Source organism: Acomys russatus, chromosome 20, assembly GCF_903995435.1.
Source record: "Acomys russatus chromosome 20, mAcoRus1.1, whole genome shotgun sequence".
Lineage (NCBI taxonomy): Eukaryota > Metazoa > Chordata > Mammalia > Rodentia > Muridae > Acomys > Acomys russatus.
Window position 1 is genome coordinate 13942417 of NC_067156.1, and position 13849 is coordinate 13956265.

The 13849-nt window shown below is 46.9% G+C and overlaps 1 protein-coding gene across 3 annotated transcripts in view; it reads left to right on the forward strand.

Annotated features, from left to right (window-relative positions):
- The window catches only part of Fhod3 (formin homology 2 domain containing 3), a 415945-nt gene that overhangs the window by 42250 nt on the left and 359846 nt on the right, over positions 1 to 13849 (forward strand). The gene's annotated exons all lie outside the window — the stretch shown is intronic.

Below are 13849 nucleotides of genomic sequence, written 5' to 3' on the forward strand. Positions count from 1 at the left end.
ACAGCTGTTTTCATTATTGTTTCTAATAATTCAGTTGATGTTTCATTTTTAAACCCTGGAGGATGGTAAATGGCAAAGTCTCAGAATGAGTTCTTGTGTGGCATCCCCACAGGGTGCCTGGTAGGATCACGCAAAGCTCTTAGAAGATATCCAGCGGATTGTGGGTAAACTCTCTGGGTACTTCATAGGATTCACACGCAAGAGGGGGGTCTCTCTAACACCATCACTGCTCATCAACATGCCCTTCATGCATCTTTCAGATAGGCTTTCATGTAGCCCAGGCTGGGCCTCAAACTTGAGACATAACAGAGGATAAGCTACCCATCCTCCTGCCTCTGAGCACTGGATACTGAATGTTAGATAAGTACTCTACCAACCAAACTACACTTCCAGCCCTCACCAGCATCTTCAAAGTGGACATTAAAGGATTATAGGGCCAGGATATTCAGGGGAAATTCCACTGCAATAGTCTGACAGTGGCATGCCTTTGTAGCTGTCAGCATGCTGGCTAGAATGACAGTCTCAGTGGATGCCTTCATGGCTCGTTGATTAAACAGACCCCATGAGTGTTATGGGTAGATCATTGTCAACTTGAAAAATGTCTCTAGTGGTGTAATGCTTAAAGACCAAGTCCTGCCTGATTTCTCACCCCACCCCCAAAACTTGAATGACTAAAAGATGAAAATGTAAAAAAAAAGGTGATGATGTTTTAGTCAGCAATATTAGAATAAAGGTGAAGGAAAGGGAACACACGAGAAGCTTCCTATTTACAGAGTCTTTTGAATAGTTAGTTGGAGGATTTAGTCGCAATTGGATTTTCTTGGCTCACTATTTCATCTGAGACAACTGAAGGGCAGAAGTTAAGCTGCACACTCCAGGTAGTAGAGCCAGGAGTGGATGGAGAGCCAAGGGTAGACACAGTGGGACTGACTCCAGAGTCGGCACCTCTGCTATCCCAGGAGCTCTGCAAAAATGCACTTCTGATTCTATACTGGGTGACATCTGCCCCTGCGGGGACACGAGGTTGGCTCATGCAATGACACTAGTCCTGGTCTACACCACTTCCTTCAATGGAAACAGCCCAGCCACACTGCACCTGGGGACCAGGGAAGAAAAGATACCTTTGCTGCCATCATCCATCATGATGCAATACCTCATGGGTGGCAGCTGCATCCAGATGCTGCAGGCTTCTCTACAGATGGTACCACAAGGCTGGGAAGTGTAAGCCATGCTCCCTGGGGCAGGGCCTGGCACCTCTCTTCTCATTTGTTCCCACTTGAGTGTTCACCCGGCCATAAGCCAGTCCTATAGGCAGAGATCTGTGGTAGTTAACCTTGAGTGTTAAACCGTTTGGAACGAGGGCAGCCTAATAAGGCGGCACATCTCTTGCTGCATCTGTAACTGCATTTGCAGAGAGAATTAACTAAAGGGATAAGATCCCCATGAGTGCAGACTGGGCATCTGAATGAAATAAAGGGAGGAGGCAGAGAAATATCGCTAGCACAGACCTCCTGTCTCTCTGCTTCCTGCCCTCTATGATGGGAGCTGCTGTGCCCGGCCGCGCTCTCCAGACCGTGATGGGATGGAACCCCTACAACCATGGGCCAGTACAACTCGTCCCTTCCCTAAGTAGGTTTTCTTAGGTATTTGCCACAGTGATGACGTCTGCCATCATAAGCTGGGTTCTCATTTCTGTTCCCTCACAGCAAGAGGCATGGGAGAACGAAAGAGGCTCAAGGCATGGAAACTTCAGACAAAGCACATAGCCCTTAAGATGAGGGTAGGAACACATTTGACCAATGTGCCCCACATTCATCCCAGGGGCTTGGTATATCTTTGGCATAGTCTTTTTTCCTTGTCACTGTCCCTTGTCTTTTGTAACACACCTAGGATAGAGTGTTGGAAAAAAAAGTCACATCTCCTTTCTAGTGGGGCACCTGCCTGTCCTGGGTTTGAAGAGCAGAAGGCGCATTAGACTGGTGGCCTGGAACGGCCAGTCACACTGTTTCCTGACATTGAGCCTTGAGGCACAGAGCAAACCCCTGGTTGCTGACTAGCAGGCAAGTTTCAGGCAGAGAGCCTCCCCTCCACTCCCCCATGCAGGTAGCAGGTGTCTGTCTCCATTTGTCATGTCACTTGCACTTAGAGTGTTTCCTGGGTTCTCCCTTAGGTGTGTGGCATTCGACAAAGTTTATGTGACGGAAACTCATGTCCACCATCATCAAGGGTTAAAATGTAAGGTTTCCTAGTTAAGATCTGCCCTTTTGAGGTATGAACGTGGCCAAAAGAAGCACTATTTTTGCATAAATTATAGGAAGACAGTCTAAAAATTAAGGTGTATGAAATTGTGGCATTCTTCTGTGGTGTGTTTGGAGTTCCCTTGCTGGAGGAACTGTTTCTTTGTTCCCGTCCATTGCTTTGCTCCTTTATGCTGAGACTAAAAATTAACTCACTTGTTTGGAATTACCACTTGGGCCCTGGCTAACCGGAGACTAGGAGAAAGGCCTTCAGCAGAGGAAGGACAAAGCAATTATTACACGAACAAAACCGAGCAGGGTCTGTGGCCTCCCAAGGCCAGGGTGAAATCAGCAAGCGTGGCACAGTGCATTGGAAACAGGCCTGCAGCCTCTAAATTGTTCCCGACTCTGCCATTGTGCGACCTTGGGCAAGCAATCTTCTGATAGAAGTTCACAGAATGAAGAAACTTATAATAAAATTTACTTATGGACTATCGACACTGCTGCCTGTACTACCCTCCTCCCTGTTGTCAGGTGCTCTATATAGTGGTTGTCCTGGTTGGTTGTTTTTGTCAAATTGACACAAATTACAGTCAGTGTGGGAAGAGGGAACCTCAGTGAGGAATTGACTCCCTCTGATTGGCCTGTGGGTGTGACTGTGGGGGGGCATTTTCTTAATTGCTAGTTGATACAGGAGGGCCACGCCTATCATGGGTGGAGTCAGGCAGGTGAGCCTGGGCTATCTTAAGGATGTAGTTGAGCAAAGCAGAAGCAGCGAGCCAGGAATTAGTGTTCTTCTGTAGAGTCTGCTTTCGTTCCTGCCTTTACTTCCTCGAGGATGGACTGTTACCTGGAAGTGTAAGTGGAAACTAACCCTTTCCTTCCTAAGTTAGTACTTTATAACAGCGACAGAGAAACAAATGAAGACAAGTGGATAGGAAGTTGGTTCTTTTCCTTCACCGTGTGGACCCCAGGTATGGAACTTGGGTCATCAGTTTAGGCAGTGAGAGGCAGCTCAGTGATTCTGTATGGTGGCGATGGACATACGCTTTATGGCTAATGTCATCCGTGGGTAACCACGATACATCGCTTTACCTCTCTGAACCTCCACTTCCTTATAAAGATTGATAATATAATCACAATCTTATTTCTCTAGGTGAAATATGATGCATATAGACCAGCTAGTCTCAGTACTTTCTATTCATGCTTTGAGCTCACAGTTGTTGGCAGTTATAGCCAGAATTTGGAGTCACGGTACACTGAGGTGGGCATTTCAGAAGCTCTGGGCATGTAGAGCTGCTCAGAGCAGCTCCTTAAGCTTTGACTTGTGACCCCATATGCCCACGCATGGCACGTGGAGGTGATGAAAAGTTTGGTAGCCTTGAAAGGCTTCTAAAGCGATGAAAACAGACTTGAAATCAAAATGTGTCTTCAGTCCAAGGTGCTGCTGGCAGTGCTCGCCTGTGCTGCAGTGTGTGAGTCCACTGCAGCCTTAGTTCATGCTTAGTAACGGGAGCGCTATGGGAATGCTACAGAGTTGTGTAGACTATGGCTACTGGCCTGCCTGAGTGGCGAACAAGAAGACAGCTGAGGTGACTTCAGTGAGGGCTGAGGGGCAGCCTGAAGCTCCCGCTCACCAACTCTGGGCTCGTTCAAGGCAGGGTGCCTCAGAATACACTGCATGGAAGCTTTCCACACACGCTAATCTCGCTGTCCCAGCTTCAGAGGGTTGCAGTGAGGTGTGGAACCCTGTTCTCTCGATGAGCTGTGTTTGGATGTTTGGTTAGGGAGCCTTTGTGGTGGGCCATCAGGCTCAGAGGCAGTGCCACTACCTGGAGTGCTGTATCCGTGCTCTTTTGCTCACCACACCTCAGGCTTGGGAAATCAGAGTGTCAAGGTGGGCCGCGGGCAAAGTGGTTTTTAAAGTATTTTCAGCTGAGTCCACTGTGCTGCAACCCCTCCCCCCAACCAGCTGAGTGAACTGTAGTGTAGACCAGTGGTTCTCAATCTTTCTAATGTTACAACCCTTTAATACAGTTTCTGTGTTGTGGTGACCGCCAACCATAAAATTATTTCATTGCTACTTCATAACTGTAATTTTGCTATTGTTATGAATCATAATATAAATATCTATGTTTCCTGATGGTCTTAGGTGACCTGGCTCACAGGTTGAGAACTACTGGTGTAGACTATGCTTATGTGACTGGCTGAGCTATTCTAACATATGATTTGTGTGGAAGAAGCCTGCACAAAAGCCTCATTATTGAAGGCATGGGCTTAGAGGGTGGATGGAAGGAGGCCAGGCAGGCAGTGGGAAGAGTACGGAATAGCTGTCAGTCAGCTATGGCTCACCATGGAGATGAGAGAGGAGTGATTCAAACCTGGTAGCTGACTGGGGCCTAGGACAGTGGAAGGAAGAGTGGTAAGCCATGACCTGCATGGTGCCGGCTTCCACAGAGGTGAACAGCAGCATGCAACTGGCCTGTGACAGTAGGGGGGCAGTGCACAGACAGGGGGACCATGCTGAGGAGGCGTGAGCTTGTGGAGTAAAGATGACTTGAGAGAGGGAGAGGTGCTCACCCATGTTAGTCTGAGGTGTAGCCAGAGCTGGGCGTGGGGGCAGCTGAGAAGCATGAAGCCACAGAGTGGCTGGGAGATGGGTAGCCTGGAGCTCTTCTACCTAAAGGTAGCACAGAGCCGGGGAGAGGGCCAGGCTCTGGCTGTAGCAGTTACTCAGGTGGCAGCATCTGGGCCCCCTGAAGGCCTTAGGCAAGAACTTGTCTGCTGCTGCATGTAGCACCCCAGATTAACACTGGCTTGAGAGTTTTATATTCATCATGCAAAAAGTGGGTGTTAAAGACACTGAAAAGCAAAGCCATAGTTTGGGAGGAAAAATATTTTCAAACACAAGTTAGATAAAGGACATGTGTTTAAAATATTAAGAGAACTTTCAAACTTGGTAGTAAGAAAACTACCCTGGAACAAAACAAAGGAGAGGAGGTACTCAGGTAGGGAAGGCACTGTCAGGGAACTGCATGTTGTCATGCGATACCGTGAACGCCTATTAGAACCTCCACATCTGCTGGCCAAGCCAATGTGGGAGAGGATGTGGAGCCTCAGTACATCTGTGCATTACTAGTGGGAGTGCCAAATGGATGACAATCTCATGGCTTTTCACAAGCTATATATGGCCTTGTTTAGCATTGGACTCCTAGACTGTCAAATGAGGTCTAAGCCCATGTCCACACAAAATCTACACAAGGATGTTCTTAGCAGCTTTACTCCAATTCTCAGTGTTCAACAGAGGCCAAGATGTCCTTGTAGGTGAGTAGAGTTATAGGAGAACCATATGATGGATATCTAGAAATAAGCTATCAGACTAGAAAAGACACAGGGGACATGTCCATCTTGTAAAGTCTGAAAAAGGCCATGTACTGTATGATTCAAGCCATGTGACATTTTAACAAAGCTAACACTGTGAAGCTAGAAGAAAGATAAATATAGTAGTGGCTTAGGTAATCACAGCTCTTTGGAGGCTGAAGCAGGAGGATCACTGTGAGTTCAAGACCAGCCTGGGCTATATAATGAGACCTTGTCTCAAAAATTGAAATATTAGTGATTGTCAGGGTTTTGGGGTTACATGAGTAGGGAGAGATGAAGGATTGAACATGGATGGGAGTTTTAGGCTCAGCTGCTGTGTTCTGGATTTAGTCACAACAGTGTAAGACAATCTGACTTGATTGTTGGCGCAGCTGTTGTAACAAATGTGATGGGATATAAGGTGTAAGGTATTGGTGATGGAGCTGTCCGTGTGTAGTGAGAGTTATCAAGGAAATAAGTCTACTTTCAGGGTACCCCCTTTTTCTTAATGAGGCAACCTGGCTGTGGCATGGCACCCATCGGTTGCCAGGTTGATTTGGCTGGCTGGGTGAGTGTTCCCTTCTCCCTTCACTAGCCCACCTGTGCTTCTCCCAAAGATACACCGTTAGTTGAAGGTGATGACTTTCCCCAATGGAGAACTGTTTGTCCCTAAGCCAAGGATGTGTATGTATCTTCACTGACCCTCTAGAATTTTCAAAGTAGATTTCTTGGTAAACCTCTAAGCACTCTAGGAAAGCTGTGACAAGTAGGCAGGGTCACAGAGTGAGTCTATCATGTCCCTAGGAACATAGGCTGCTTCTCTTTCTGCTCTGCCATCCTTAGGGTCTGGCTTCCATCTTTCATGCTTCGTCATAGCTAACAGTCTACCTGCTCTGCCTAGGGTCACATCACAGTACTCAGGCATGTGAAGGTTGGAGGACAGTTCTCGTTTTTTGCAAGTTAGGCTATCCCGAAATCTGGCAGTTGAAACAATACTATTCTTTCTTGTTTATATAAGAGTCCTGTGCTCTTGGGGAGTGATAAGACAGTGACGGCATCTGGTAGATAAGGACCCCATTGCTGGGTCCAGAGTCATTGCTCCAGTCCATTATCTATCTCATCAACATCTGAGACACCAGAAAGAATGAAAGGGACAAAGTGGGTGCAAGCCTCTTCCTGTGACCACGTGCTCACAGTGGCTAGGACTTTGGCTCATGTCACACTGCACACCATGGGCTCATTCATCTGACATGAATATTGGTGATTGCCAGCGGTTTCTGTTTCAGATGAGCTAGGTGAAGAGAAATCTTGGTGCTGGCTATTTTTTTTCTATTCAAAGAGCTTTCCTGCATCATCCACTCCTTGCTTGGTGATGAGAGCTGGGCTGTGGAGGATGCCCACCCCCCACCTTAGATCATGATCTTTGTGTAAGGCAGAGAGGGAGTGTGGGTATCAGGTCTTTACCAGTGTCTGACTTAGTAAGGGTGGTTAAAAGTCTAAAGAATAGACAGGTAAGGACACCAGGCATGACAACACAAGGACAGGGGAGCCTAGCAAGAGGGGGTTCAGGATGTCCTGGGATGAGTAGCTGACCAGGGTGTCAGCAGAATTTCCTGAGAGCTAGGCCAAACAACTGTCTGTCCCTTGAGGAGACCTGAGTGGCAAGGGCAATGAAATGTGAGGGGCCTTTTGCCACAAATAGAAACCCAGCTGAAAATGGATCATGGTCTGAAATGTGACAGCTCAAACTACAAAAGAGAAAACAGGATCAAGTCTCTGTGACCCTCCCTGTGAGGTAACAGTCTATAGAGATACTGAAAACATAGATGACAAAACAAATTGGACTTACCCAAATTAAAAAGTTTCTCCTTTAAAAATATACTTGGTAGATGCTGTGGAATGGGAAAACTTAATGAAACATACATCTGATAACAGAAATATATATCCAGAATATATAAAGAGCTCTTGCAATTCAATAAGAAGGAGATAATTTTAAAAGGGGGGAAAGGTTTGAATAGGCATGTGTCCCAACAAGATACCTGAATGGCCAATAGGTACATGACCAAGAAGCATGTGAAAATCTGCTCAACATTGTAAGTCTCTGGGGAGAACCACAGTGAGGTCCTACTGCACACCTACTGGCATGACTAGAGTCACAGTGACAGGTGGTGGCATGTGTTGAGGGGGAAGTGGTGAAACTGGACACCAGATGCACTGCTGGTGGGAACGTAAAGTGGCCCAGCCTCTTTCAACAACAGCCCGATGGTTTCTTAAAATGCTAAACATTAAATTACCGCACAGCCCAGCAATTCTACTTCTAGATATATCCCCGAGAGATGAAGCATTTGTCTGTGTTAAAAAGTCTGTACACACATGCTCCCTGAGCTATTACTTATAATAGCCCCAAAGTAGAAGGATCCCAAGTGCCCATTAGCCAAGGAATGTGCAGAGCAAGTAGTCTGTGCACACAACTGGGCAGCACAGCATAAGAAGGAAGACGTGTGATGTCAGAGTGTGGATGTGCAACGTCCCCAACAGGCTCTTGTGTTGGAACACTTGAACCTCAGCTTGGTGACTGTTTTTTTGCAGCCTTGGAACCTTTGGGAACAGGGACCTAGATAAAGAAGGGGGTTGCTGTGGGGTGGGCTTTTATACCCCAGTTTTAACGCTGGCCCAACATTTCCCTGTTTCCTGGTGTGCAAAGCCTTGAGCAAGCAGTTCCTGCTGCCACTGTCACAGCTGTCCCTACCTCCATGCCTATGTCTCATCAAATAAGCTTTTCCTGCTGTAAATTGCCAGGGATGGTCCTTGTTCTAAGTCTTATCAGGTATTGGGTCACAGCAGTGAGAAAAGCAGCACATGTGGCTACATGCCCCATTCTAGACACGACTAAGGGAAAGAAATCAGACACACAAGGTGACATATTACACAGTTCCATCTATGTGAAATGGCTGAAAGGCAAGTTTATATAGAGAAGGTCTTAGGTAGGGTTTCTATTGCTGTGATGAAACATCATGACGAAAAGTGTTGGGGAGGAAAGGTTTATTTGGCTTACACTTCCACGTTGTAGGTCATGACTGAAGGAAGTCAGGACAGGAACTCGAACAGGACAGGAACCTGGAGCAGGAGCTGATGCAGAGTCCATGGAGGAGTGCTGCTTACTAGCTTGCTCCTCGTGGCTTGATCAGCCTGCTTACTTATGGAACCCAGGGCCACCAGCCCTAGGGAAGACACTGCCCACAATCAGTAATTAAGAAAATGCCCATAGAGACATATCTTATGGAGGCATTTTCTCAATTAAGATTCCCTATTTTCAGATAATTCTAGCTTGTGCTAAGTGATATGGAACTAGCCAGCACATAGGATACAGTTACAGTCTTGGAATTGAATATGGGAGTGGCCATAGGCAAGCATGGGTTGGTTCCTTTAGGGGTTTGTGAGTTAGACTGTGGAAAGGAGTAAGTCACAACCCTAAATTATTGAGTTACATACATAGATTTTCTGATTCCTAAAGTATACTTCATTAAAACTTAAAAACAAATACATCAATGCGTGACAATAGATGGGATGCTTCACTGTCCACTGAGTTCAGGGAGAAGGTGCAACTTTTTTCAGCAAGAAAACAGTGAGGATGGATGCAAGGCCTGCTAATGTCTTCCCTGAGCAGGGTCCCGGCTTCTGAAGGTGGTGGGTCTCTTCTGCTCGAGCAAACATGTTTGGTGCTTTGGTCACAGGACATGCACCAAAAAGCACCCTGTAAATAGCTCTGTATATTTGGGGTCTCCTCATGCCTTGTGGTAAAGCGGGTGATCACATCCATCCTCAGAGCCCACTACACTGAGGGCCACACACGGGAGGGATCCATGTCCGAGTTAAATCCCTTGAGGTTTAATTGAGCCAGGGAAGTATTAGTGACACACTGTCATGGCGGCTTCTTGAGGAGTCAGTAAAGTGGGAGATAGAAAAGAGGAGGAGAGGAAGGACATGGTGTGGGAGGAACAAGAAAAGGCAGGTGAGGATGGAATGGAATACATGGAGGGGTCAGGCAGGCGTTAAAGCAGAAGTGGAAAGAGAAGAAAGATCAGCACATGGCCTCGTGATGACAAAGATGCCACAAAGGCTCACATCAGCAAGCCTTTGCCACGTGCCAGGGCCAGGCATGACCCTGCACGGGACCCGAGTTGACCGTCTTCACACCCTCAGCGGAAAGCTGGCATTGTTAGTATTGCATATGAGGGAGCTGGCCTCAGGAGGTTAAGGGATTTGTGGAGATCACCGAGCAAATGTTAGCATCTGCTTTTAGCTTTACGTGCTCCTGGGGGGGGGGGGGGGGAAACCACTTTATATCTGGAGATGAATGCAGTGATGGCTGGGTCCCTGGCTTGACCTTTGAGCTTATGAGGAACTCAGACTTAGCCAGCCATATCCTTTGACCAGGTGACACAGTTCAATCCCCTTCGTCTGTCTCTGCGTCAGGGTACCTCTGTGGATCCCACAGGGCTGGAAGCTTGCTAGAGGCTGTTCTTCCCAGAGACCTGCTGAAGGGCCTGTTCCTGCTTCTGCATACTGTTTAAATACCTCCCCCTACCCTTGACTGAAATAGTAGATTAAATTTGCTTATGTGCCTGGAGGACAGTATGGGGTGTGGTTTTTCACAGCTGGCCACAAAATGTGGTGAAAGCTCTACCTCCCCGCCTCTCACAGGCAAAGAAAGTCTCTGCTCTTACTGTGATGAGGCCCTTCTGTGTTGTTGTTCTCGTGAAGCTGTTCTCTTGAGAGCCACGGATGTAAACCCAGGGATTTGAGAGCCTCAGTGGCCCTGATGAGAGCACTTTCCCCAAGGCCATAAGCATTACAGGGAAAACTTGTGTTTTCGAGAGGCCAGGAAGTCAATGGAAGCTTAGAGCTCTGCCCCCAACATCCCTGACACTTGGGCCTTGATTGAGTCTCTTTGGTTCCTGTGTCTGTCCTGGATGGTTCTCTGTTGTCACTAGGGGTGAGATGGCCTTGGGTGTGGCCTGCACTGGGAAAGGCTGTGGGATTCGAAAGCTGGCAATGGCATCCCTGGCATCGGCTGCACTGATAAGAAAGGAAACCCATTGTGCTCAGAGTCTCAGGCCCCACACACTGCCTTTGCCCTTGGGTCCCTGGCCCTGGTGCTTGTGAGTTTCCATCTGAATCAGCATCTGGGAAGTAGCTCACAGGTGTGGCAGCCAGGCAGTGTTCCAATGTGCAGGTGGCAGGCAGCAAGGAACCCCTGCAGGCTGGAGGTGGGGGGCGGTGCCACGAGGGGGCGGGGCTGTGACAGCCTTCCATCGATTTCGATCTTGGATATGGAAGCCTTGTGAAGTTACATGCTGAAAGTCTGTACTAGGGTGCTCCAGACCACCAGGTCACACCTCTCTCTGTCTATTTCACATCTCTCTGTTATATGCTAGCTTTCTTAGCATGCGTTGATTGTACAGAGTAAGGGACTTCCGTATAATATTTCCATACACACATTCAATGCACTTTGATCTATTCACCCCTTCTATTCCTCCTCCTAGACCTCTTCTTCTTGCTCATTTCACATACCTAGCCTTTAGTTCTCCGCGCAACAGCTAGCCTGCTTTGGTATCTTGGGTGTTGGGAACAGTGCAGCTATGGACATGGGTGTGCAGGTCTCTCTCTGATAACGCCGACTTGGATTCTTTGTGGTACATTCCCGGAAGAGATACTGCTAGCTATACGGACATTCTATTTGTGGCTTTTTTGAGCCTTCACAGTGGCTGCACTCACATTTCCACCAGCACTTAGTGAGGCTTCCCTTACTTGCATACTCTCCAGCAGAGATGTTTGTTTGTTTGTTTGTTTTTTTTTTTTTGGTTTTTTCAAGGCATTGGCTTGTGTAGCCATGGGCAGTGACAAGTCTCAGATTGGTAGGTGGGCAGCAGTCTGGCCATTCAGGTAAGAAGTCATGTTGGAGACTCAAGTGTAAAGGCTGCAGGCCAGGCCGGCTGCCTGTGGGAATTCCGAGGTGCTGAGTGCAGCAGGCAGTGCTATGTGCCCTAGAGTTCAGACTGTTTAGTACCAGAAACTCTGGGATAACGGAATTAAATAGGGGACACCTACCTATAAGGGAGCTGGAGGGAGGGAGCAGGGTGCTGGGCCTGGGGTCACGTGGATTAGGTTGAAGTTAAGCTCAGTCACGCCCTACCTGAGAATATTCGGTGATGCATCTTAACTTTTCTGAGTCTCTCTTATCTGCAAATCCCACAGGGCTAGGGCTGTCGATCTTGGGAATTTTGTGATGGCAAAACCTGTGTAAAGTTCATCTGGAGCATGCTGTGTGCCTATGTGTTCCCCACTATTAGCATTTAAAAATTACATTTACCTAGTATGTGTACGTGTGTGAGCATGTGTGGCATAGCATGAACCTGGAAGTCAAATACAACTTGTGGGAGTTGGTTCCTTTCTTCTACGCTGTGGGGGTGGATCTGGGTATTAAACTCAGGGCTTTACACTTGGCAGCAAGGGCCTTTACCGGCTGTACCATGTTGCTGGCCTGTACCTGTTATCGTCTTAAACCAAACTGCCACACTATCCCATTTCTTGGGAAAAAGATACCAGGGACTCACTTTCTTCTGAAAGTTGTAGTCATAAAATCAAAGACCAGAAGGTCTGGACAGATCGATTAGCAGTTAAGAGAACGTACTGCTCTGGCAGAGAACCAGGCTTAGGCTCTTAGTATCCACATGACTGCTCACAGCCACATGTAGCTCCAGTTCCAGAGGGTCTGGCCTTCAAGGAGTTTAAAACACTTTTGGTGTACTAAACCTCATGTAAGTGTATATATGTAAATTTTTTAAAAAGTCAAAATCATATTTATTGGAAAACTAAGGAAGTTTTGTTTGTTTGTTTTTGTTTTGTGTGTCCCTGGCTGGCCTAGAACCCAGAGATCAAATTTTGCCCTCGCCCACCCCTACAAGTGTTGGGATTAAAAGTGTGTAGCTATCATGCCCAGCAAGAGTTTGTTTGTTTGTTTTTGAAATGCTGAAGGTTGAACCCAAAGCCGCTCACATGCCAGGCAAACACTACCACTGAACTACACAGCTCCATGTAGTTAAGGATTACTTTAAGCAGATGATGTTATATTTCTTTATAAAAAGCTGAAAGCATCAGTAAAAAGACTTCTAGAATTAATAATGGCACCAACATATAAACATTTATAAAAGAAATTCATAAAAACCAAGCTTTTGGCTCCTTATCTATGTTAGAGCATAAACGCTGGAGGGAGGGACACGGAGGATGTTCCTGTGATCATAAGCATTTTTGAACTTCAGTATCGTGCATGTGTTGTGATATTGGGCTGCCTTAAACTGGATTCTTTGGATGTGTTAGTTAGGGTTTCTATTGCTGTGAAGAGATGCCATGAGCATGGAAACTCTTCCAAAGGAAAACATTTGATTGGGGCTGGCGTACAGTTTAGAGGTTTAGTTTATTATCATCATGGCGGGAAGCATGGCGGTGTGCAGCAGACATGGCGCTGGAGGAGGAGCTGAGAGTTCTACATCTGGATCCACAGGCAGCAGGAACAAAGACTGACATTGGGCCTGGCTTGAGCATTCAAAACCACAAAACCCACCTCAGTGACACACTTCCTCCCACAAGGCCACACCTCCTAATAGTGCCACTGCCTGCTGACCAAGCATTCAAATCTATGAGCCCATGGGGGCTGTTTCTATTCAACGCACCGCATAGGATAAACCTTACCTAGTCTGGTATTATTTTTGTATGTTACGTAACTTAGTTTGCCATACTTTTCAAGCATTTGTGTATCTTATCCTTAAAAAATGATTTATTCATTGTTATGTGTATGAGCATTTGTCTGCATATATGTCGGTGCACTTTTGTGTGCAGTACCACAGAGGCCAGAACATGACATCAAGTTCCCTGGAACTAGAACTTCAGACAGGTGTGAGGCACAGTATGGGTGCTGAGAGCTGAACCTGGATCCTCTGCAAGAGCAGCCAGTGCCCTTAAGTGCTGATCCATCTCTCCAGCTCCCACCTTGTCTTTTAATGTGCTTTTTAGGGTGTTAGGTTTCAATATTGAGGTTATAAGTCTCCTCTCCTGGGGCCTTTTTTCATTCCTTCCAAGACCTAGACTTCTTCCTTCCTTTACCTGAACCCCATGTAATGTGGGGTTTAGTCATTGTCCACATGCTCCATATGCTTCCACATGCTCCACATGCTCCCACATACTTCCCATGC